Genomic DNA, 24,734 nt, shown 5'->3' with positions numbered 1-24,734 from the left:
ACTCTGGAAAAGTTACTTAACCTAACTGACCCTCAGTTTTCTCAGCTGTAAAATGGTGACATTAACAGACATTAATATAGCTGCATAGGAACGTGAGGTATGCGTATGTAAACAGAGCACTTAGGATAGTGTTTTGCATCTAGCAAGTATTCAATATATACCTGTTAACGATTATTGTTGTTGATCGATTAGCAATGTTTTTGAAATTCAAACCAGTTGTGAAAGCAAAAACGGCTTTTACTAGGGGCCATAAATGGCTTATAATTTGTGAGAAGGGAGATGATTCATTTTCAGCAATACCAAATAAGAGCTGTGCTGTCTAGTTAACAATAGGTTTACAACTCATTGGAAATATGTATGAACTCTCCCCGCCCCCCCCCCCCCCCCAACACACACACAGTGGAGTCCCAAACCCTCAGACCCTTCCTTTCCTTGTTGTTCTTCACAGGCTTATTTTCACGGGCTTTGCAATGAGCAGGGGCCAAAGCCCAAAGGGAGGAGGGGCTGAAAGTCTCTGCATCACCTCAGGGAATGTCTGATTGTTCCAGACTACTTTTTGTCTTACAGGGGCATAAACGATGTCCAGGCAAGGCTGTAACCTCTGTAGTGCTCGGCCAATGAGGAACCAGGGGAGGGACTTGCATGCACGCTAGGAGATAAATTGCGGTAACTAACCGCTGTAACTAACCGGAGTATGCCTGTCCTCAGACACCAGTTCTTGCAAGAAGGTTGATTAAAGCCTCGCTTCACTGTGCTCCGAGTCTCTACGTCCCTCCTTTGATTGGGTTGATGGGCTTATTTCTAACATAATTGAGACACAGCCTGTCTCAATTATGGGGGTGGGGGGAGGGGGTTGGTTTAAAGCAGTGAGTCCAGAGGTGACTGGGTGACTCAGTCGGTTAAACGTCCAACTCTTGATTTAGGCGAAGGTCATGATCTCATGGTTTGTGAGATTGAGCCCTAAATCAGGCTTTGTACTGACAGCACAGAGCCTGCTTGGGATTCTCTCTCTCTCTCTGCCCTTCCCCTGCTCATGTGAACTCTCTCTCTCTCTCAATATAAATACATAAACTGTAAAGCAGTGAGTCCATACGGAGAGCATAAGACAATTTGTTGGGGTGACAGAAGACAACAGAACTTTTATTTATGACTTTTTAAATTTCACCGTATGATTTTTTAGGCTATTCTTTGTATTGTACATATTATTTCAGGACATGATTTTTTTTTTAATTGAGATAAAATTCATATGCCAAAATATTCACCCCCTTAAAAAATATATATAATTCAGTGGGTTTTAGTATATTCATAAGGTTGTGCAATCACCACTATCTAATTCCAGCACATTTCCATCACCCCAAAAAGAAACCTTGCATCCATCAGCAGTCACTTCTCACTCTATCCACCCTCCCTCCCCTCCCTCCCAACAACAGCTCGTCTACTTTCCTTCTCTATGGATTTGCCTGTTCTGGATATTTCACATGCATGGAATCAGAAATGCATAAATCCCCAAATAACTAAAATACATGTATTGGGGAATGCGTCTGCAAAAATATTTTATGGAGAGAGCACATGACCGAGAAGATGTGGAGAGCCCTGGCTGAGAGTGTCAAACCTTCTTGGTTTTGTCCCCAGCTCCTTTATGAATTTCCAACACAGACACTGACAGGAGGTCACAGCCTCCATCAACCTCTGCCAATTACAACCCAATGGCTGACACAGGCCAAAGCAAAAGGCAACGTAAAGATAATATACATTTTGCTTTATAATGTGTGATTTAACTTTGTTTCTACAAAAAGATGTTCCCCTAATTATGCTAGATAAGCTAACAGTTAAAGCAGCAGTGTGGCCTGGGACCCAGGTTCGAATCCTTGCTCTGCCACTTACTGAAGCATGAGTTTCCGTGTCTGCAAAATGAGGGAGATAATAGGTGAGAATAAAGAACCCTTCTCCCTTCTGCATTGGAATTTGGCCTCGGGTTAACATTCTCGTTCCATTCCCCCCAGTTACCTGGCAATGTCACCAGCTAGACCCCACGACCTGACCTTTGTTACTCAGCTGCTTGCACTCACCAACCTTTGTCCTACAGGTTTTCTTAAAGCTCTTCCTGGCTTATCTTTTAACGCAGGCAAGAGACTTGCAGCCATAGCATCCCCGCTAGAAACTGAAATTACCCCCCAAGCAATAAAGGCCGCCCTGAGGGAGAGCTTACGCCAGTTTGGACTCCCACCTGCGACAGATGGACCATGCTGCAACCCGTGCAGTGACCAAAAGTCAACTTTACCTGATTATGATACTAAAATCTCCGGCCACGGGGGAGCACGAGCCTCATTGACAGAACATACAGTGTATGTGTAGGCGTGTTTCCTTAAGGCACATGTGTGACCTTATGCCCGCCCGCCTCTACATCCGACGACAAGTCTCCCCTTTCTAAATATTCATCCTCACCCTAAATTAAAAAAAAACAACAACATCCACCCTTGCTTGGAGAGTCACAGCTTTGGCAGTTATCCTCCGTGGTTTCTTTATTTGTTGCAAATAAAGTTTCTTTTGTGTGACAACTGTCCCTGTAGCTTCTATCTGTGACTCACCAAGGGGCAAACTCATGCTAGTTCCGTTACAACAAGGATAGAATGTCACATATGTTTCTCAGTAACATTTCTTTTTCTCCCCCTTTTTTTTTTAAAGTTTATTTATTTATTTTAAGAGAGAGAACAGGGGAGCAGCAGAGAGAATCCCAAACAGGCTCCGCATAGAGCCTGATGCGGGCGCTCAAACTAACAAACCATGAGATCATGACCTGAGCCAAAACCAAGAGCTGGGTGCTCAACCGACTGAGCCACCCAGGCGCCCCCTCCAAGTAACATTTCTTGTGATAAGGATGATCCCTTGTTGCTAGGTTGCTCCTGGGTTGGAAGAACTATAAATACTAGATGGGATCCCATAGCGCAGGCTTCCCTGAGTGAGATGACTCTTGTTCTGTCCCATACAGAGACTCTGGAAAATGTCCCTATGGGGTTGTAACAAGAGAATTTGGCTGCTGCCAGGCAGGAGGCTTTTTTTTTTTTTTTAAGCCAGGAGGAGTCCTGCACTTGCCCAGTGGGATCTCGTCTTCTCCCATCTGTGGACCGCTGCACACCATCCCTCAGAAAAGAAAAGGTTGGCACTGCCCTGACAGCAGCCTGTGGTTCCTGTCTTACAGCCCGACAGGCAGAATGGGGCCAGGTGTGGCCTGTGGCAGTCTTTGAATCTGGAGGTTTAGGAGAGTCTAGAACACTTCCGATGAGCGTTACAGACTAAGTCGCGCAGAGAGCCTGGCATACGGTAAGTACTTAAGTGATAACTGTAAGTACTAAATGTGTGATTATTGTTCTTATTGATGTATCGTTTTATCTACATTCACCAACTCATAGTGGGCAAGAGATGATTCTAACCCTGAGAAGCCCGTGGCGGGGGGAGGTATCAGACTGCCAGATATAGCCCCATGACGAAACATGAGAAAACACCTTTCTGTAACTCGAAAAGGAGAAAGTATACAAATGTCCATATGATGAGGGAGCATCAGGCAAGTTGAGGGCTAAGCACAAGTAGCACCCCACCCCCACCCCAGGTGGGACGTGTGATATTCCTCGGGCACTTCAAGCTCCCAAGAACAAAGGAAAGGACAGAAAACAAATGGTTAAACTGGGAAGTGTCTCCAGCAGTTTACAAGTATCTTAGAACGACTACCAAAAAAGGGCAATCTTATCAATAGCCTAAAGTCCAGGAACTCCCCACTGTCTTAACGTTAATGCTTTGCTAGAGGGAAAAACAACCTTAGCCTGACAACAGCTAGGCCTCCAGTAATCTGTGAGAAACTTCCTCTTGACTTTACCTCCCCCAACTCCTTAGTATATAACCAGCCCCTCTTTGCAACCGGGGACAGCTCTTTCTGCCCAAGGGTCCCATCCCCGTGCTTTAATATAAAATCACATTTTTGCACCAAAGACGTCTCAAGAATTCTTTCTTGGCCTTCAGCTCCAGATCTCACCATCACTCCGAAACAGGGGGAAGAGTGGGGAACTCTATTTTGAACTACCTGTATTTGGGAATCCAAGAAGACTTCCCAGAGTAAGAAACCAGCCTTTGGCCCATGGCACAGGATCGTGGGTTGGATGATTGGAAAGTAAGACTGGAGCTTACCTTCTTCCCCTGCTCACTGTACACATGGCAGATCGCTGCAACCATGGGCATGCCTCTCTCTCTCCATGCCCCTGGGTAGTTCTCATCCACAAACACCTGACCTTGAGCCAATGACTTGCTTTGACCAACTGGACAATGTGTCACAAGAAACAAAAATTGAAAAATGCTTACACATGAGGGGCTTACTCTCTCTTGTTGCTCTCGGGACCCCTGCCACTGCTGCCATGGGAAGAAGCCCCAGCTAACCCTACTGGGTGATGGGAGGCACCGGGAGGTAGAAACTGCCATCCCAGCTGAGTATCTTAGGCCAGCCAGCCCCCAGCCAACCAGGAAGCCCACTAAGATGCAAGAGTGAGCCCATCCCAGGCCAGCCACACCTAGCTCAGATCTGCAGAGCCACAGGGATACTGTGATTTCTTATAAGAAATCGATACTTGGTCTTTGTCCCTATTCCTGGCACACAGCTCCTAAAACCCTTGGAATCTCCTAAATTTTAACAGCCAATGAAAGAATCTTGTGTTATAATAGTCTATCTTTTGTCCTCAAATAGCTCCTGTTCTGAAATAGGTCCAGTGATAAAGGCGAAAGGAGTGTCTTGTTATTCCTGAACAAGCCACTTTCAATAACAATGCATTTATGTTGATGAGGATGGGGCTGGTTGCCTGGGGAACCAACCCTGTGACTCCATTGGAAGGAACCTGCAGCCCACCTTTCTCCAAGGAAGGGGCAGGGTCTGGGAGGATAAATCCACTTTTTGCCTTACAGGGGCATAGGCGACATCCGGGTCAGGCCGTAACCCCTGTAGTACTCGGCCAATGAGGAACCAGGGGACGGACTTGCACGCTAGGAGATAAGTTGTCTGCTGTAACTGCCCCGAGTGTGCCTGCCCATCAGACACCTGCTTTTGCAAGAACATTGATTAAAGTCTTGCTTCACCGGGCTCGGGGTCTCCGAATTCCTCCGCTGGTTGGGTCAATGGGCTTATTTCTAACAACTGAGGCCAACACCCAGAAGACGGTGGACTAATGTCTCAAAGACCACCTAGAAAGTACTGAAAATACTTCTAGGTTTATCTAGACAAAGGTCAGTAGGTACATGTAGGTAGGTTTATCTAGACAAAGGTCAGTAGGTACATGTAGGTAGGCAGTAAAGGTCAGGTCGATCATTGCTTTGGGGTCAACCACACAGAGTCCTACTGGCTCAGGGCAGCATGAGGGGGTCATTTTAGCTCCAATCACCTGGGATGCTTTGCCCCCAGGGTCTTCTGCCTGAGTTAAGAGATAAGCTTGAAAGAAGAATTTAAGCATTAGAAAGTACAGACTAAGGTCAAAATGGAGGTGTTGACGTCCTCTTTTATCTCCAGGTAGATGGTGTCAGGATTGAGTTAAACCATAGGACGGTCTATAATTCTGGTGTTGCAGACTTGTTGAGATTGGGAAGAAACCCCACACATTGGTAACCAGAATGGTTCAGTGTGAGCAGTGAGGAGACTCACAAGTGGAGTGTTTCCTCCTTTAAAACCACCCAGCTGAACTCAACCCAAATTGCTGAAACAGAATCGTGAGCCTATTCTTTTAAGCCACTGAGTCTGGGGGTGGTTTTTTATGTGGCACCAGACAACTGAGCCCCAGGGAGTTGGTCCCTGCCCTTCGGAAGCACTGGAAGAGCCCTGAACTAGGAGTTAGGGAGGGAGGTGTCTCTGGCCCAGGGTCCACCACCTGTTCCCTCAGTGGGTCTCAGGGAAGATGCTTAACCTTTCCAAGCCTCAGCATGTCACTGGAAAACTGCTCTCCTGTCTCACTCGCTGGGTCGTTGTGAGGATCACATATAGGCGCCTGGGTGGCTTAGTTGGTTAAGGTCCAACTTCGGCTCAGGGCATGATTTGACGGTTCATGGATTCAAACCCTGCATCAGGCTCTTTGCTGTCCACACAGAGCCCTCTTGGATCTTCTGTCTCCCTCTCTCTCTGCCACTCCTCTGCTCGCCCTCTTTCCTCCCCCACCCCGTCTTAAAAAATAAAAAATTAAATAAATAATAAACACATATAGCTACACAGATCCCTCAAGGGAGCTACTAGCATGGCCTGAGTGGAAGCTGGAAGAACTTTGTCGCCCAGTAGCTATAAATAACGCCACAAGAAGAAAGCGTGGCATCACAGAGTACTAACTGCGTCACACTTCTTGCCCATTTTCCCATTTGATCCTGGCACACCATTACAAGGGGGATAATAAGATCCTAATTTAGGGATGAGGATGCTGACACTCAGAGAGGTGCTGTCATTTTCTCAAAATTGCACAGCAGAGCCTGGGGAGACAAGCATGGGCACAGATCCTCCAGACTCCAGAACCCTCTTCCCACCCCACACGCCCTCAGCCTCCTGAATGCTGGAGTGGAGTGAATCCTAGGCTTCCCGGCCCCGGGCCCTCTGCAAGGAGAGCCTGCCGGAGCCAGGAGCAGAGCTGCCCACGAGCATTCAAAGCGGTTCTTCAACAAATTCCACATGCACTCTTGCCTTCCTTTCTGATACCCAGGCAACTTCCCAAATCTAGTTCAAACACTGCTCCGGGTCACCAAAGCAACCTTACTGAGAATGAAGGTTACATCTTCCCTATTAGCATTTATTTCTTAAGTTCCCATGGGTCTGTCGAAAGACAGAGAGAGGATTATGCTATCATCCTCTTCTTCCATGGCTTCCTACCTGCTGTTACCCAGGAGACGGGAGCGGAAAGGAAAAAGGAGCCCTCGTGACTGGCCCAGGGCACTCAGTTTGAAGGCCATTCAAAGCGGCCTTGCTTTTTGTCAAGAGTCTGCGTGGTCTAGAGTTCATGTAGAAACGCATGGCATTTCCAGTGGCCCGCCATGGTTCCATGGGAGCCGGCCTTCCCCTATCACCCCATTACCCTGGGACCCCATCAGTCTTCTCCGAGACTTGCACAGATTTCTCTAGAACTCCCTTCTCAGATTCTAAAGCATCTGTGCAAACGAAGTGTTGCCTTTCCCAAACAGCAGGCCTAGGCACCTTCATAACACACTTTCAAAACAGTTGCTTCATTTGTTGTATCATTTACCTGAATTTAGGAGTCTTGATATCCCAGCCTTTTAATAACAGAAAACTCCACGATTCATTTGTGTCTCCTAATGGCAGGATTCCTTCTTCGTTTCCAGCTGTGGTTAGCCTTGTTTCTTTATATCGTTTTAGCCTTGTCTTTAGACACCGTGAACCCCCGAATCGATTGACTTCCCATGTTTCTCGTAAGCGACCCACGTAGAGGTAATCATAGCTAGCATTTGTGGAGCGTATTATTTGTCAGGCGCTGCTACAAATAACTCAAGGCATTAAATTGCAAGAACCCCTCATAAGTAATATTATTCTATGTTATACATTTTATTTTTTTAATCTTAGAGAGAAAGAGAGACCACACTTGTGCACAAGTGCAAGAGTGGCAGAGGCAGAGAGAGAGAGAGAAAGAGAGAGACAGAGAGTGAATCCCAAGTAGGCTCCATGCTCAGTGAGGAGCCCGACCCAGGGCTCGATCCCAGGACCCCAGGATCATAAGGTGAGCCGAAATCTAGACTCAGGCGCTCAACCAGCTGAGCCACCCAGGTGCCCCTATCCTATTTTACAGATGAGGACACTGAGGCTCATCGAGGTTGAGGAACTTCCCAACCTCATATAGTGGGTCAGTAGCAAAGTTAAGCTTGGAGAGCAGGCTGGCTGCAGCTCTCGGCTATTCTATTACAGCCTCCCTTAAGTATGTGGCATCAGTTTAGACACAGAGGTCAACAGAGAGGAGCAAGTGAGACTCAGGGGAGAGCGGCCCTTTACAGTTTACCAAGCCATGAGCAATAAAAGCATTTGCCTTAAAAACAAAACAAAGCAAAGCAAAACAAAACAAAACAAAAACACTGTAGATGACATTAGCCCCAGCACATCAAACAAAAAGACCTAACCGTAGTAAGTTTTGGTCCAGTTACAAATCACGGTGTAACCTTGGGAAAGTGTCCCTCTCTGGGCCTGTGTAACCTTGGGAAAGTGTTTGTCCCTCTCTGGGCCTCAGCAGTAGAATAAGTGGGTCTCAACTCCAGGATCTACCCTTTGAGATCATGAGACTGGAGTATTCTTTTATTCGTCTTACTTACAGAGAAGGACAGGAAGGGAGGTCCTGCAAAGGGCCAGGGAGGGTCTAGCTCAGGGAGGAGTGAGACCACACAGCATGGCCACCCGCTCACTTGCCTTGAGATGGCTTGAGACACCTCTGCTGCCTCTTCACGCAGTCTCACTCTCATTTTCCAAAAGGACAACATATGCTGCTTGGCAAACCCAACTGTAGATTCTTGGCACAAAGCAGTTGTGGGTGTGTGCTTAGCTCTTTTCTTCCTCGGGAACAATGCTCTGGGCAACAGCTCTTTAGTTGGTTAGTTGGAGTCCTGAGAACAGAAAGGGACAAAAGATGCATTTGTCATAATATCAAGAGCCACCAAAGGACTGGGAGGGGTAGAGCGTGGCCTTGTGTCCAATGAAGAGGGTGCTGCAGCGGTCTTGTGGGCAGGGGTTGGGGCATTTGGTGCCCTAGACATTCAGAGGATGTTTTCTGGTTATGAAGTTCGTTAGCCTGCTCATAGGAACCTCACAAAAACCTTGGGTGAGGCGGACAGGAATGGGGACAACAGTGAAGAGGACGGTGGTGACGGTGATGAAAGGGCAGCCCGGGTGCACTGAGCCCTCCCGTGTGCCAGGCATTGTGCCAAAGATTTCCCATGCATTGACTCTGGAAGCTTCCCCAAAATGCCAGGAAGCAGAAACTATTTCTTATGCCCAGAGAAGCCGAAGCTTACCGAAGCTAAGTCAGGTGCTCAAAGAAATGCAGCGGTATGTACATGAAAATGTAGCAGAACTGGGTTTTTAACTCAGATCTCTCCCACCCTGGGGCTCTAACTCTTTATTTTATGGGTGCAATAGCTGAGGCTTAGAGCTAGCAAGTAGCTCAGAGCTAGAAAAATCAACTCAACTTTTAAAATCTGAAGAGAGGGGCGCCTGGGTGGCTCAGTTGGTTAAGCGTCCGACCTCAGCTCAGGCCATGATCTCATGGTTCGTGAGTTCAAGCCCCACATCGGCTTTTCTGCTGTCAGCACAGAGCCTGCTTCAGATCCTCTGTCTCCCGCTCTCTCTGCCCCTCCTCCGCTCATGCTTTCAATCTCTCTCAAAAGTAAACACTTAAAAGAGTTGTTAAGTGTCAGCTTTTTTTTTTAAATGTTTGTTTATTCTTGAGTAAGAGAGAGAGCATGAGCAGGGGAGGGGCAGAGAGAGAGGCGGGGAGACAGAGAATCCTAAGCAGGCTCCACACTGTCAGCACAGAGCCCAGTCTGGGGCTTGAACTCATGAACCACGAGATCACGACCTGAGCTGAAATCAAGGCTTGGACGCTTAAATGACTGAGCCACCCAGGTGCCCCTAATTTTTTTTTAACTTTTTAAAAAATTTTTTAAAGTTAATCTATTTTTTAAAGAGACAGAGACAGAGACAGAGAGCAAGGAAGTGAGAGAGAAAGAGGGAGACACAGAATCTGAAGCAGGCTCCAGGCTCTGAGCTGTCAACACAGAGCCCAATGCAGGGCTCAAACTCACAAACCATGAGATCATGACCTGAGCCGAAGGCAGATGCTCAATCGACTGAGCCACCCAGGCACCCCCTTTTTTTTAATCTTTATTTTTGAGAGAGAGACAGAGACAGAGACAGAGTATGAGTGGGGGTGGGGCAGAGAGAGAGAAGGAGACACAGAAACCGAAGCAGGCTCCAGGCTCTGAGCTGTCAGCACAGAGCCTGACGCAAGGCTCGAACCCATGGACCACGAGATCATGACTTGAGCTGAAGTAGGACACTGAACCAACTGAGTCACCCAGGCGCCCCGTAAAATAAACATTTTTAAAAATTTGATTAAAAATAAAATCAGCAGAGAGGTGAAATACTCAGATTGGTGGGGAAAACAGAGAAGACAAATGTCTGACTGGGTGCCAGACAGAGCTGGGGCAGAGCTGAGCCAAAAATCCTCGTGAATGTCACCTCCTTCCTTCCTCTTCCCTTCAGGAGGCACTTTTTTGGGAACAAAATCCCCTGTTCTTTCATTCTTTTCCATAATCCTGGGGATGACCCACCACTCTTCCCCCATCCAGCTGCCTTACCTCTTTTCTACCTTTTTTTAAAGATTTCTTTAACTTTTTTTTAAAATGTTTTTTATTTTTTTGAGAGACAGACAGACAGAACATGAGCAGGGGAGGGGGAGAGAAAGAGGGAGACACAGAATCCATCTGAAGCAGGCTCTGGGTTCTAAGCTGTCAGCACAGAGCCCGACATGGGGCTCGAACTCACCAACCATGAGATCATGACCTGAGCTGAAGTCGGACGCTTAAGTGACTGAGCCACCCAGGTGCCCCTCTTTCCTACTTTTCTTCAATCCTAGCTTCATAGAGCTTTCTTTATAGTCTCTTGGGGAAAGAGATGTTAATTAAGAAATCACATGAATTATCATTACAAATTGTGACTTGTGTCTGGTTACTATCATGGGGAAGTATAGTGAGCCACAACATCTAATCCTGGGGACTCATGGAAGGCTTCCCCGAGGAAGTGACTTTGGATCTGGGACACGCTGGTCTGGGTCAGGGTTTTCTTTCAAGCCAGTGGGGCAGGGACAAGTGATCCTTAATGAAAGAGGAGGAGAATGTGGTGGAGGAGGAAGATGTGCCCTGAAATTTATTAACTCAGCCCTTGCAGATTTGGGACTTACTGAGAGTAGGCTGGCTGAGGTCTCTACCCTCCAGGGCAGTGGTTCTCCAAGTGTGGTCCCTGCACAAGTGGCAACAGCTAACAATGTACATCCTGAGGCCCTGCCACAGACCTATCAAATTGAAAACTTTGGGGAAGAAGCCAACAATCTGTGTTTAATAAGCCCTCTTGACCATTCCACAACCTGCTCAAGTTGAGAGCCACGTTCTCAATGTCTACAGTCAAGCGCATTCATTCACTCAAAGTATAATAGACCCTGCTTCTCTTCCACTCTCTAGGCTCTCCACATGCTCTTCCTGAAAGAGGAATTCATAGATGATATTTTGAGAGAATGCCTGATAGGAGTTTATAGCTGTAGAGAGAAATGTGACCAGTTGTTTGATGGGCTTGCAAGTGGGGATAAAATACAAGGATTTTAGCAATTCAGAGGTTAATTTCCCAGGGGATAAGACTCCAAGGGGTGAAAGCATATTCTATGAGAGCTGGAAAGAAACTAGTACATCATGTTCCCCACCCCCATGCAAAAGAAGATGTCACCCTTTATTATTGTTTTTTATTATGTTTAAATTATGTTTTATTACGTTTATTATGTTTTTATTATGTTTTAATTATGTTTATTACATTTAAACATAAATAAATTATTTTAATTAAATTAAACATAATTAAATTAATTTTAATTAAATTTAAATTAATAAGTTTATTTATTTTGAGAGGGAAAGAGACAGAGTGAGTGGGGAGGGGCAGGGAGAGAGAGAGAATCCCAAGCGGTTCCCTGCTGCCAGCGCAGCGCCCAGTGTGAGGCTTGAACTCCCAAAACTGTGAGACCATGACCTGAGCCGAAACCAAGAGTTGGATGTTTAGCCAACTGAGCCACCCAGGCGTCCCAGTACCTCGCCCTTTAAAGCAGCCTTTTCCATGGTTGGCTGGTGGTATCTGAGATGAAACCTGCCTCCCCCTGGCTTCCTTCTACCGGCCTTAGTTCTCTAGACTCTTACAGAAAATCTTTTCCTCCTTCCCCACAACCTTCCAAGGGTGACAGTCATGCTAATCTGTGATCCTTAGTAAAGAAAGACACAATCACTGACCAACCAAATAGAAGACCCCAAACTTCTAAATGCTTTTATTGAAGCAAAAGTGAACATGATAGAAACTTCAAGTACATATGCCCTTCAGCTGGGCCAGCTAACACGAGAGGGTGGCTGTGCAGACGGGCCCACTTTCTGAAGAATGTTAAATAAAGGTCACAGGATCTAATTCCTAGCCCTGGCCCAAGCCTCCGATGCTCCCCAGCTCACTGATACCTCTCCCGTGTGGTTTTTCTTAAGCCCTGCATTCATGACTTGGACCATATATTTAAACTGCCAGTGCTTATGTGTATTAACTACTTCACAGCCGGGATCTACTTAGTTTCTGGAGGAAACAGTCCTCAGAACATGTGTCTTGTGTCATTCTGAGGTTCCTCGTCACATCCAACCAATTGTCCGTTCATTCACACATTCATTTAACCATCCTGCACATTCAAGGCCGGTCTCCTTGCAGTTGGGCACTGTCCAATTTCTTCTCCAAATTGAGAAACCGAAGCCTAGACAAGTCCTGCTCCAAAGAATATGCTAACAAAAGAGCCAACTTTGAGAAGACAAACTTTGGCAGAGTATAACAAAGCAACTTAAATTCTCCTTCAAACTTGTACTCTCACTCTCTCCCAACAGCCTGGGAAGAAGGCAGAGAGATGATTAGTACATCTCAGACAGAGCCAGACTGAGGCCCAGGAGAAAATACAATACAGGGGACCTGCCTTTCAGCCTGGTGTTCCCACCACCGGTCAGTACCTCCCAGGCTTGGGAAGGCTCTCAGGGACACCACTATCTGGAGATGACGTCAGCCCTTAAGTGATGAGAGGGAACTTATCATTAACCAAAGCAAAACCTCAGAAGAAACTTACTATGAAATGGGCCTCTGACATTTCTTGAATAAAGACGGTCTTTGGAGAGTCACACCGAGATAAATTCTCACTCCTCTGGGTCTGGAATCACAGCTTCTCTATGCTCTCTACGATGTCGGACAAAAATGTGACCGCAAGCTCTTAAACTTGCTTTCCACCAAAGGCTGGAGAGAGAGCTCATCTGCCCACCACCTCGTAACAACTGGAGCCAAATCTCTGTTTCATTTTTACCAAGAAAAAGACTCCATCCTACCACAACGGTCCTTTGAATTCAAGCCTCTTCACAGAGGAAGCAAAAGACTTCCTAATCTCAAGCAAAAAAAATGCCAGCTATGTGCTCCCACAGGGTTCCAGTGCCCTGCAGGCACAGGGCACCAGGGCTATCACAATAACCTCCCAGCTGATCTGCAATTCAATTCTCTTTTGTATAAAACTCCAGACACTGTCGCAGTTCAGATCCCAAGCTTCAGTCCCAGGACAGTCCACTCTGTCCTTTCTAACCAGAAGCATCTCCTGATTCAGAAATCTAGACAGACTAGGATCTGGGGCCCAGAGACGACCACATACATAGCTCTAACTCTTTCGGAGGAAAGATGAATTCCCAGTCTGACCCAGTAAGTGCTGCCTTCTGTGTACCAGGCACAGGGGAGAAAGGATGTGGGTGAGCGGTGGGGGATGGGGGCAGAGTAGAAGTAGAAGCCCTCAAACACACATATACCCAAGAAAAATGAGCCAGGCAGCCATCGTGTCAGTAGTGAGGGTTTTATAGTAAGTGCTTTGGGTGTCAGAGGAAATGGATTTGACCTGGGACATCGGCTAACCTGCCAGTTTCCCAGAGAAATGTCAATCTCCTTCCCTCTGGCCCCTCAGGCCTAATCCCACCATCAGATTTATTTTTGCATCCGGCCCTGTCCTCTGTCCCTCCACAGTTGACTATAAAATATACTGTGCTTTTGTCAGCACCAGGGTACCTGGTGAATAGTATTTCATTTAGGCTTATAAGGAGCTGTAAAAAATAAAGAAGAAAAAGAAAAGAAAAGAAAAAAAAAAGAAAAGAAAAAATAAACATAAATCGTAACGGTTATCCATGATGTATCGTTAAGTCAGAAAAGTTAGATGCAGAGTAATGTGTAGAGTAGAATCCCATTTTTCTTACCACTGCCACAAACAAAAACAAGCATACCCACGTGTAGCAACTGCACCATGGGACATGTCTGATTGGGTAGGCGAAAAATGGTGAAGGTTAGAGAGAAGTGTTATAAAATCTACTCCTGCCTCTCCCTGCATATAACCTGAGATAATCACTTCCTGATCCTTCACTAGGGGCAGGAATGTCTCAGACCCCAGTATAGGGGCCCATGGAGTAAGACCAAGGCATAAGTCCTGCTTGAGTAAAAAGCCAGAAAAGCAAATGAGGCTTGACTAGCCTCAGGTATTATTCACTCACCCTCGAGGGCTGGTAGATGATAACCCAGTGAGATATTCCCTCCCAGCACCACTTCTGCATAACAGACTAAAGGTCAGTCCCTAAACCCTCACCAAGGGAAATACTTGGGGCTAACAGGAACGTTGAACAGTGGATTTGGGGGCCCAGGATTCTACATTCTAGAGCTCTGCCTCTCCCTTCTCCATGAATTCACTGGGACTGACTCAGAGCAGGCTCTAGCCTCAGGGTCTAACCCAACACACTTTCCAAGACAGAGAAGTGGATAAGCCTTAAGTGACGAAGTTCACCAAGCAACTACCTAGATATCTGAGGACCAGAATGACCTGCAAAGAGCAACGACAAACTAGGAACAGACACCATTTGAAGCAGAAATAGAACAGGCAGACCAAGAAGGTAAAATAAGTAAGGATGATGGATATACTTAATGAGATAAAGAACAGCATGAAATAAGATATGAAAGTATTTTAAAAAAAGATATGAAATTATTTAAAATATAGAGGCATTATATATGAAAAACATAACATAGCGTTGAAAAACAACATAATGGAAAATTACGCATATATACACACACACATGTATATACAAGTGTGTGCATATATATTTGATATATTACATATACATGTGGGACACCTAAAGCATAAGCCATGAAAGAAAAAAGTAATAAACTTCTTGAAATTAAAAACTTTTGCTTTTTGGGAAACACTCTTAAGAAAATAAGAGGCAAAACATAATAGATGGACACATCTATTAGAATGGATATAGCTGAAGAATGAATTGCTGAGTTAAAAGATTAGATTGAGAAACTCTCCTAGTAGGAAGCAGGGAAAGAAAAAGAAATAGAAAAGTTAAATAATATGAAGAATAAAAGTAGATGTGCCAAAAAAAAGTAGAAGTATCAACATTTGGATAATAGGAATTCCAGAAAAAGAGAAAAATAAAATAGAAAATATTTGAAAATAAAACAGAGACATTTCCTACAACTAAGTAAAAATGAAGGACCTCAGAATGAAAAGGCTGTAGAGTCTTTTTTTTTAAGTTTATTTATTTATGAGAGATAGAGATAGCATGAGTGGGCTCCCTCCTGGCAGAGAAAGGAGGAGACACAAAATCCGAAGAAGCCTCCAGGCTCTGAGCTGTCAGCACAGGGCCCTTCATGGGGCTCGAACTCACGAACCTCGAACTCACGAACTGTGAGATCATGACCTGAGCCGAAGTTAGATGTTTAACCGACTGAGCCACCCAGGTGCCCTGGCTATAGAGTCCTAAACAAAAGATATAAGAGAAAATCCATCCCACATTACAGAATACCATAGACAAAACAAAGAAAAAAATTCTAAAAGCTTCTAGAGAGACACCAAATCATAAGAACTCGATTGACATTAGGCTTCTCAACAGCAACAATGAGATAAGAAAACAATAATTTAATGAACTGAAGGAAAGGATTCTTGAATGTAGAATTTTATATCCAGCCAAATTATCACTCAAATATGAGGGCATGATAAAAAATATATTGAGGCATATAAATCCTCAACTTGCCACATAAAGTCTCTCCTTGAAAATACTTTTTTTTAAGTTTATTTATTTATTTTGAGAGAGAGAGAGAGCATGAGTGGGAAGGTGCAGAGAGAGAAGAAGAAAGAGATGGAGAGAGAAAGAATCCCAAGCAGGCTCCACACTATTGGTACAGGGTCCAGTGTGGGGCTTGAACCATGAGATCATGACCCAAGCTGAAATCAAGAGTTGAACACTTAACCTACTGAGGCAGCAGCAGATCACTATAATAACTGGGAAAAAAAATGGATAAGCTAAAAAAAAAAATCACATTTCTTTTTAGAGACACTGGAAATCTAGAGATACAAAGAAATCTGATGAAATTAAATTCTAGGGCAGAAAGAACTCTTCTAAGGCGAATGGAGATTAGTGACTGCTTTCCTCTCTGAGGGCATTTGCTGAGTCTAGGCAGGGACTGATAGGAATTGGACTTGTCAGAGCAAAGACAAACCTGCTGAGAGAAAGAATGAGAAAAAAAAAGCCAGATTTTAATGGCCATGTGGGTTGGCTTGACAAAGTAGAACTTTACAAAGCCTCAAGTGTACAGCTGGTTTTCCCCACTGGCTTGTGTTCCACCACAGCAATTCTACTATGTTCTGGGCAATAGAGGAGTCTAAGGGTTAGAATGGAAATTCAGGGAGAGATTTCCTGAAATATTATGTTTGAGAAAGAGAAGTGTACTTGAAAAGAGGGCCTGCAATAAAGACAAGATTAACATTAATCTTAAAGATATTTGAAATTAAAAGTAAGCTAATCCAGCTCAATATCGAACTGGATTGAAGTAATGAGTCCATCATTTCAGCTGTCTCAGAGAAGAAAGAGTTGTTCTCGCTCTGGGGAAAAAATAACATCTATTTCAGATTCTGTGGCTATTAATATATGAGAGAGAGAGAGAGAGAAAGAGAGAGAGACAGAGAGAGATGGGGTGGGGGGAATAATGTGAAGAATTAGAAAAATGTGACCTATAAGCAAGAGGAAAAAATAAGCAATAGAAACAGTCGTATGGGTGATCCAGAACTGGAGTTAGAATTAGCAGACAAAGACTTTTAAAAACTATTATAAATATGTTAAAGAAAAGATGTACAAAATGGATGAAAAGATAAAGAATGCCAACAGAGGAATTGAATCTATTGAATTGCTAAAAAAAAAAAATGGATATTCTACAATTGAAAAAATACAATATTTTAAGTTAAGAATTCATTAATCCATCTTTACACTTTCCCTATGCCTCACTCCAGGTTGCCAGTGTCTCCCAGAAAGGAGCTTGTGCACATATCTGGGGCCATAGGTTTTGTAACTGCCACCCACAGGATATGCCTTGCTTATGTGGCTCTGGTGGTCAGTGGGACTTACATTCCAGGGTCTCAGAACTGTAACAAACAAACAAACAAATATTTTTAACTGCCTATCCCCCCCGGACCCAGTGCAGAGGCAGTAGACTGAAAAACCATTTTTCCTCACAAGGCCTACTTGAAGATCTTAAAACTGCAGTCTGAGGTTCAGGCTTTTAATGTAACACATATCTAGGGGCCAGTGGCAATCCCTTTCAAAAAAAGAGGAGGCTGGCAGGTACCATCTTTACACTTTCTCTCTACCCTGCCCCAGGTCTCTTGTGTCTCCAGAAAAGGAGTGTGTAAGTCTGACACCCTGGCTTTTGTGGCTGTGGCCCAGGAGATACAACTCTTGACAGCCTGGCTCTGGTGGCCAGTATGGCTTGTGTTCATGGGTTTGACAGGACTGTAGCAAACCCAGAAACAGTTCTCAATTGGCTGTCTTCCCAGGGATCAGTGCAGAGGAAACAAAGAGCATGTCCGTCTCCCAGTGTTTCCCCGAAAGAGGTATAGTTGCATACTTTAAAAGCTGTTGCCTGAGAGTCTAGCTTCCAGTCAGCCTACATCTAGGTGCTGACTGAAATTCTTTCTTCTGGGACACTGACATGCCTTGGCACACGCTCAACTACTGGGAACCACCAAGAACAAAGAAGGCTGCTTGGACAATTACAAAGGCTTGAGAGAGAACCAAGAGCTAGGGCAGGGTTAAATGATAAAGTTCAGGGGCACCTGGGTGGCTCAGTCAGTTAAGCATCCGACTTCGGCTCAGGTCATGATCTCGTGGTTTATGAGTTCGAGCGCCGCCTCGGGCTCTGTGCTGACAGCTCAGAGCCTGGAGCCTGCTTCAGATTCTGTGTCTCCCTCTCCCTCAGCCCCTCCCCTGCTCACGCTCTGACTCTCTCTGTCTTTCAATAATAAATAAACATTTAAAAAAATGATAAAGTTCATCTCCTACTCTTTCAAGACTGGGAGAGGTGGCTGTTTTATCTAATGCATAGAAACCAACTTAGTCAAGGAAAATGAAGAAACAGAAGAATATGTTCCAAATTAAATAATAAGATAAAACTCTAGTAAAGGACCTTAATGAAACAGAGATAAGGGATTTACCTGATAAGTAATTCAAAATAACATTCACAAAGATGCTCACAAAGGTCAGGAGAATGATGTATAAACAAAATGAGAATTTCAACTAGGAGATTTAAAATATAAGAAAAAAAACCAAACAGACAGAAATCATACAGCTGAAGAATACAACTAAACTGAAAAATTCAGTAAAATGGCTCAACATCAGACTAGATGAAACAGAAGAAAGCATCAGCAAACTGAAAGACAGGGCAATGGAATGCATCCAATCAGAGGAGCGAAAAGAAAAAAAAAATGAAAAAGAATGACTTTACAGCCATATAGAGAACATTCCATCTGAAAGCAACAGAAAACATATTTTTGAGTGCACATGGAACATTCTCCAGGATAGATCATATATTAGACCACAAAACAAGTCTCAATAAATTTAAGAAGAGTGAAATCATACCAAGCATCTTTTCTGACCACAATGGTATAAAACTAGAAATAAATTACAAGAAGAAAACTGGAAAATCCACAAATGTGTGGAGAATAAACAAAATGCTACTGAACAACCAATATGTGAAAGAAGAAATCAAAAGAGAAGTCAAAAAATATCTTGAGACAAAGGAAGATGGAAATACAACCTACCAAAACTAAGGGGATGTAGCCAAAAGCAGTTCTAAGTTCATAGTGATAGGCACTGAATTAAGAAAGAAGAGAGATCTCAAACAACCTAACTTTACACCTAAAGGAAGTAGAAAAAGAGCCCAAAGTTAGTAGAAGGAAGGAATAACAAAGCTCAGAGTGGAAACAAATGAAATAGAGGCTAAAAAGACAATAGAAAAGATCAATGAAACTAGGAGCTGTGTTTTTTTCTTTTGAAAAGATAAACTAAAAATTTTGGCTAGATTCTTCAAGAAAAAAGTAGAAAGGAATCAAATAAAATCAAATCATAAATGAAAGAGATGCTACAGCAGATACCACAGAAATACAAAGTAAAATTCTACTATGAACAATTACATGCCAACAAACTGGACAGCCTAGAAGATATAAATTCCTAGAAACACAAAACTGTCAAGACTAAACCATGAAAAAACATAAAATCTGAACAGACCAATAAATAAGCCCATACATTTATGGTCAATTAATTTTCAACAAAGCAGCCAAGGCTATACAATGGGAAAAGGATAGTATCTTCAATAAATGGTGTTGGGAAAACAGCCATGTGCAAAAGAATGAAACTGGATTCTTACACCATACAAAAAAATGAACTCAAAATGTATTAAAGACTTAAAACATAATACCCGAAACCATAAAACTCCTAGAAGAAAATAAGCACTAAGCTCTTTGACATTATTGGTCTTGGCAAAGATTTTTTTTTTATTTGACACTAAAAGCAAAGACAACAAAAGCAAAAATAAACAAGTGAGACTATATCAAACTAAAATTCTTCTGTACAGCAAAGGGAACCATCAAGAAAATGAAAAGTCAACTTATAAAGAATGAAAGAAAATGTTTTTAAATCATGTATCTGACAAGAGGTTAACATCCAAAATATATAATTAAAAATGGGCAGGGGCACCTGCCAGTCGGTTAAATGTCAGATTCTTGATTTCAGCTTAGGTCTTGATCTCACAGTTCATGAGATTGAGCCCCATGTCAGGCTCCATGCTGTCAGGTTGGGATTTTCTGTCTCCCTCTCTCTCTGCTCCTCCCCTGCTCAAACACACACACAAACACACACACAAACACATACACATACACACACACATACACTGGCACTCTCTCTGTGTCTCAAAAAATAAGTAAACATTTTTTAAGTGTTTTTAAAAAATTGGGCAGAATATTTGAATAGATATTTTTCCAGAGAAGATATACAAATGGCCAACAGGTACATGAAAAGGTGCTCAACATCACTAATCATTAGGGAAATGCAAATCAAATCCACAGTGAGATATCACCTCCTATCTGTTAAGCTGGTTATTATCAAAAAGACAAGATATAACAAGTGTTGGAGAGGATACAGAGAAAAGGGAACCCTGTGCACTGTTGATGGGAATATAAATTGATTCAGCTACTTGGAAAACAGTACAGAGGTTCCTCAAAAAATTAAAACTGAAACTATCATATGACTCAGCATTTCCACTGCTGGATATTAATCCAAAAGAATTGGAATTACTGGGGTACCTGGGTGGCTCAGTTGGTTAAGCATCTGACTCTTGGTTTGGGCTCAGGTCATGATGTCACAGTTCATCAGTTAAATCCCCACATCGGGCTCTGTGCTTTCAGACTGAAGCCTGTTTGGGATTATCTCTCTCCCTCTCTCTCTGCCTCTCCCCTGCTCTCTCTTTCTCAAAATAAATAAACTTAAAAAAAAGTTTTTAAGAAGGAGTGGAATTACTCTCTCAAAGAGATATCTGTATCTCCATGTTCATTGCAGCATCATTTACAACATGTCAGCATCATTTACAACCTGTGTCCATCAGTGAAGGAATGGATAAAGAAAATGTGGTATCCGTAAACAATGGAATATTATTCAGCCATAAAAACAGGAAATTCTGCCATTTGCAAAAACACGGAAGGACATGGAGTATTATGTTAAACTACATAAGTCAGACAGAGAAAGACAAATGCCATATGATCGCAATCATATGTGGAATATTAAAAAAACCTGAATTCATAGATACAAAGAACAGATAAGATGTTGCTAAAGATGGAGGGGGAAGAGGGTGGGCACCATGGGTAAAGGCTGTCAAAAGGTACAAACTTCCAGTTATAAGATAAGTCCTGGGGATATAATATACAATATGGTGACTATAGTTAACAAATACTGTATTGTATATTTGAAAGCTGCCAAGACAGTATATTTTAAAAGTTCTCATAAGAAACTTTTGAAGAAAATAAACTATGAAGAAAAAAGTTCTTCATAAGAAAAAATTGTTAACTGTGTGCGGTGATGGATTTTAACTAAACGTATTGTGGCAGTCACTTTGCAACATATACCTGTATCAGATTGTTATATGTTATTTTTTAATGTTTATTTATTTATTTTTGAGAGAGAGTGGGGGAGGAGCAGAGAGAGAGAGAGAGAGAGAGAGAGAGAAAATACCAAGCAGACTCCATGCTCAGCACAGAACCCAACATGGGACTCAATCCCATTAACCATGAGATGAAATCTAGAGTCAGATGCTAAACTGACTGAGCCACCCAAGCACCCTCAGATCATTACACCTAAAACAATGTTATGTGTCAATTATATCTCATTAAAACTTTTTAAAATACCAGTGTGTTTTATTTTCTTATACTCTATAAGACATTCTCTCACCATTACCCAATAAAACTGGATATCAATGTAAAAATAGCAAAAAACATTTTCTCTTAATCCCATGCTGATGATAATAATTTATTGTGTGCACTCTCCCTAGTCATTTCCTCTGCTAAGCATTTCTCATGCAGTATTTTGTTAAAAATATCTTCAAAATAGGGGCGCCTGGGTGGCGCAGTTGGTTAAGCGTCCGACTTCAGCCAGGTCACGATCTCGCGGTCCGTGAGTTTGAGCCCCGCGTCAGGTTCTGGGCTGATGGCTCAGAGCCTGGAGGCTGTTTCCGATTCTGTCTCTCCCTCTCTCTCTGCCCCTCCCCCGTTCATGCTCTGTCTCTCTCTGTCCCCAAAAAAATAAATAAACGTTGAAAAAAAAATTTTTTTTAATATATCTTCAAAATAAAAAAGAATTCATTGGCTGAGTTTATGGCAGATTGAATACAAGAGAAGAAAGTTCAGTGAACTTAAAGGTTGGTGAGTGGAAACTCTGCAAAGTGAAGCATGGAGGGGAAAATTGATGAAAACAAAACAGAATATGAAAGACGTGTGAGATGTGAAGAAATAATCTCACACATGTACATCAGAATCCTAGGAGGAGAGAGGAGAAATAATGGGTCTCAAGCCAACAATTTTCAAAATCCAACAAAGACAGCAACTCACAGGTTAAAGAAGCTCTCCGCAAATCTCAAGCAGAACAAATAAAAAGAAAGCCACCCCTACGCACATTATAATTAAACTGCTAAAAACTGAAGATAAAAGGAAACCCTTAAAAACAGCCACAATAAAAAGACACACTACTTGCAGGAGAAAAACAATAAGAATGATGATGGACTTCTCAACAAAAACTATGGAAGCCAGAAGAATATGAAATAACATCCTTAAAATACTGGAAGAAAAGAACCCTCCCAGACTAGAATTCTATATCCTGCCAAAATGAGGCAAAAAAAAAAAAAAAAAAAAAGATATTTTCACACAAATAAATGCTGAGAGAATTTACCATCAGTAGTAGTGTATTACAAGAAATGCTAACTGAAGTTTTCCAGATTGAAGGAAAATGATCCTAGATGGAATCACAGAACTGCAAAATGAAAGAAAAAGTAGCCAAGTGGATTAATATAACACAGTTCTTAATATAAAAAGACTATCAACTATTCAAAACAACAGTAACTGTGTATTATAGGAATTGTAACATATATGTATACTGTATGTCAAAAACAGCATAAAGGGCAGGGGGAAGGTAAAGAGATTACAATAAGGTTCTTACATTGTTCATGAAATGGTAAAACACTAGGTCAAGGTAGGCTGAGATACATTAAAAATCCATACTGTAATCCCTAAAGTACCACCTTGAACAAGGTAACTTTTCCAGGGTGAAGATAATGTTGTCTATTTAAGTTGTACCAGGAAATGCATTTGTTGAAACTTACTAGGGGCACCTGGGTGGCTGGGTTAAACATCCGACTCATCTGGCTCAGGTCATGATCTCACTGTTCATGGGTTCAAGCCCTGCATCTGGCTCTGTGCTGACAGCTGGGAACCTGGAGCCTCCTTCAGATTCTGTGTCTCCCTCTCTCTCTCTCTCCCTATCCCCCTCACATTCGGTCTCTCTTTCCAAAAATAATTAAATGAACATTAAAGGGCACCTGGTTGGTTCAGTTGGTTAAGCAACCAACTTCGGCTCAGGTCATGATCTCACAGTTCATGAGTTCAAGCCCTGCGTCAGGCTCTGTGCTGACAGCTCAGGGCCTGGAGTCTGCTTCGGATTCTGTGTCTCCCTCTCTCTCTGCCCCTCCCCCACTTTCTCTCTCTCTCCCTCTCTCTCTCCCTCTCTCTCTCCCTCTCTCTCTCTCAAAAATAAATAAACATTAAAAAAAATAGAAGCCAACAGATGAAATAGGATGGAATAATAAAACTACTTTGATTAATCCAAAGGAAGTCAGGAAAACATAAATAAACATATAACCGATAAGACAAATAAAAAACAAAGCATTAAGGTGGTAGGATTAAAGCCATCCATAACTATAATTACACTAAATGTAAATAGAATAAATTGCTTCATTTAGAGAACAGAAATTATCATACAACATAAAAACAAGACAAAATAAGATCCAACTAAACGTTGTTTGCAAGAGATGCTCTTTAAATACAAGGGTACAGATTGTTGAAAATAAAAGGACAGAAAATAATACAACATGCAAACATTAACCATAAAACAGCTGATGCAAATATCTTAGTGTCAAACAAGGTAGACATAAATAAATAACAACAAAAAAGTCTCTGGCAAAATTGATCAACAAAAGGAGAGAAGGCTTAGAACAATGTAATGAATGAACGTGGGCACATAACTATAGATACACACTTCATGTCACAAGGATAGACATATAGATCAGTAGAATAGAATTGAGAGTCCAGAAATTGACCCACGTATTTATGATCAATTGATTACTGACAAGAGTGCCAGGACCTATCAATGGAGAGAGAATAGTCCCTTCAACAAATGGTGCTGGGATTTGACAATGGATAGCCAAATGCAAAAGAATGAGGTTGGACCTCTACTTCACACCATATACAAAAATTACATCAAAATGGGTAAAAGACCTAAATGTAAAAACTAAAACTATAAAACTCAGAGAACAAAACATAGGGGTAAATCTTGACCTTGTGTTAGACAAAAGTTTTCTAAATATAATGCCAACAGCACAAACAAAAGAAAAAATGAATTGGACTTTATGAAAAGTATAACTTGGATGCCTCAAAGGATACTATCAAGAAAATGAAAAGACAAGCCACCAAAATGGGAGAAATTGTTTGTAAATCACACATCCAAAAAGGGTCTAATATCTAGAATATATAAAGAACACATAAAGCTCAACAATAAAAAGAGAAATAGCCAATTTTTAATATGGGCTAAGGACTTTAGTAGATATGTCGCCAAAGAAGATATACAAATGAGCAATAAGCATATAAAAAGACGCTCAATATCAGGGGCACCTGGGTGGCTCAGTTGGTTGAGCGTCCGACTTCGGCTCAGGTCATGGTCTCGTGGTCTGTGAGTTCGAGCCCCATGTCGGGCTCTTTGCTGACAGCTCGGAGCCTGGAGCCTGCTTCAGATTCTGT

The 24,734-nt window shown here is 42.7% G+C and overlaps 1 protein-coding gene across 1 annotated transcript in view; it reads right to left on the bottom strand.

Moving 5' to 3' along the window:
- The window catches only part of HK1 (hexokinase 1), a 126,088-nt gene that overhangs the window by 93,014 nt on the left and 8,340 nt on the right, over positions 1-24,734 (bottom strand). Inside the window, exon 2 of the mRNA XM_043596513.1 lies at positions 8,414-8,607. The gene's annotated coding sequence lies outside the window, so the exon portion shown is untranslated. The remainder of the gene's footprint in view (positions 1-8,413; positions 8,608-24,734) is intronic.

Source organism: Prionailurus bengalensis, chromosome D2, assembly GCF_016509475.1.
Source record: "Prionailurus bengalensis isolate Pbe53 chromosome D2, Fcat_Pben_1.1_paternal_pri, whole genome shotgun sequence".
Classification (NCBI taxonomy): Eukaryota; Metazoa; Chordata; class Mammalia; order Carnivora; family Felidae; genus Prionailurus; species Prionailurus bengalensis.
This window is presented reverse-complemented; position numbering and strand designations above follow the sequence as displayed.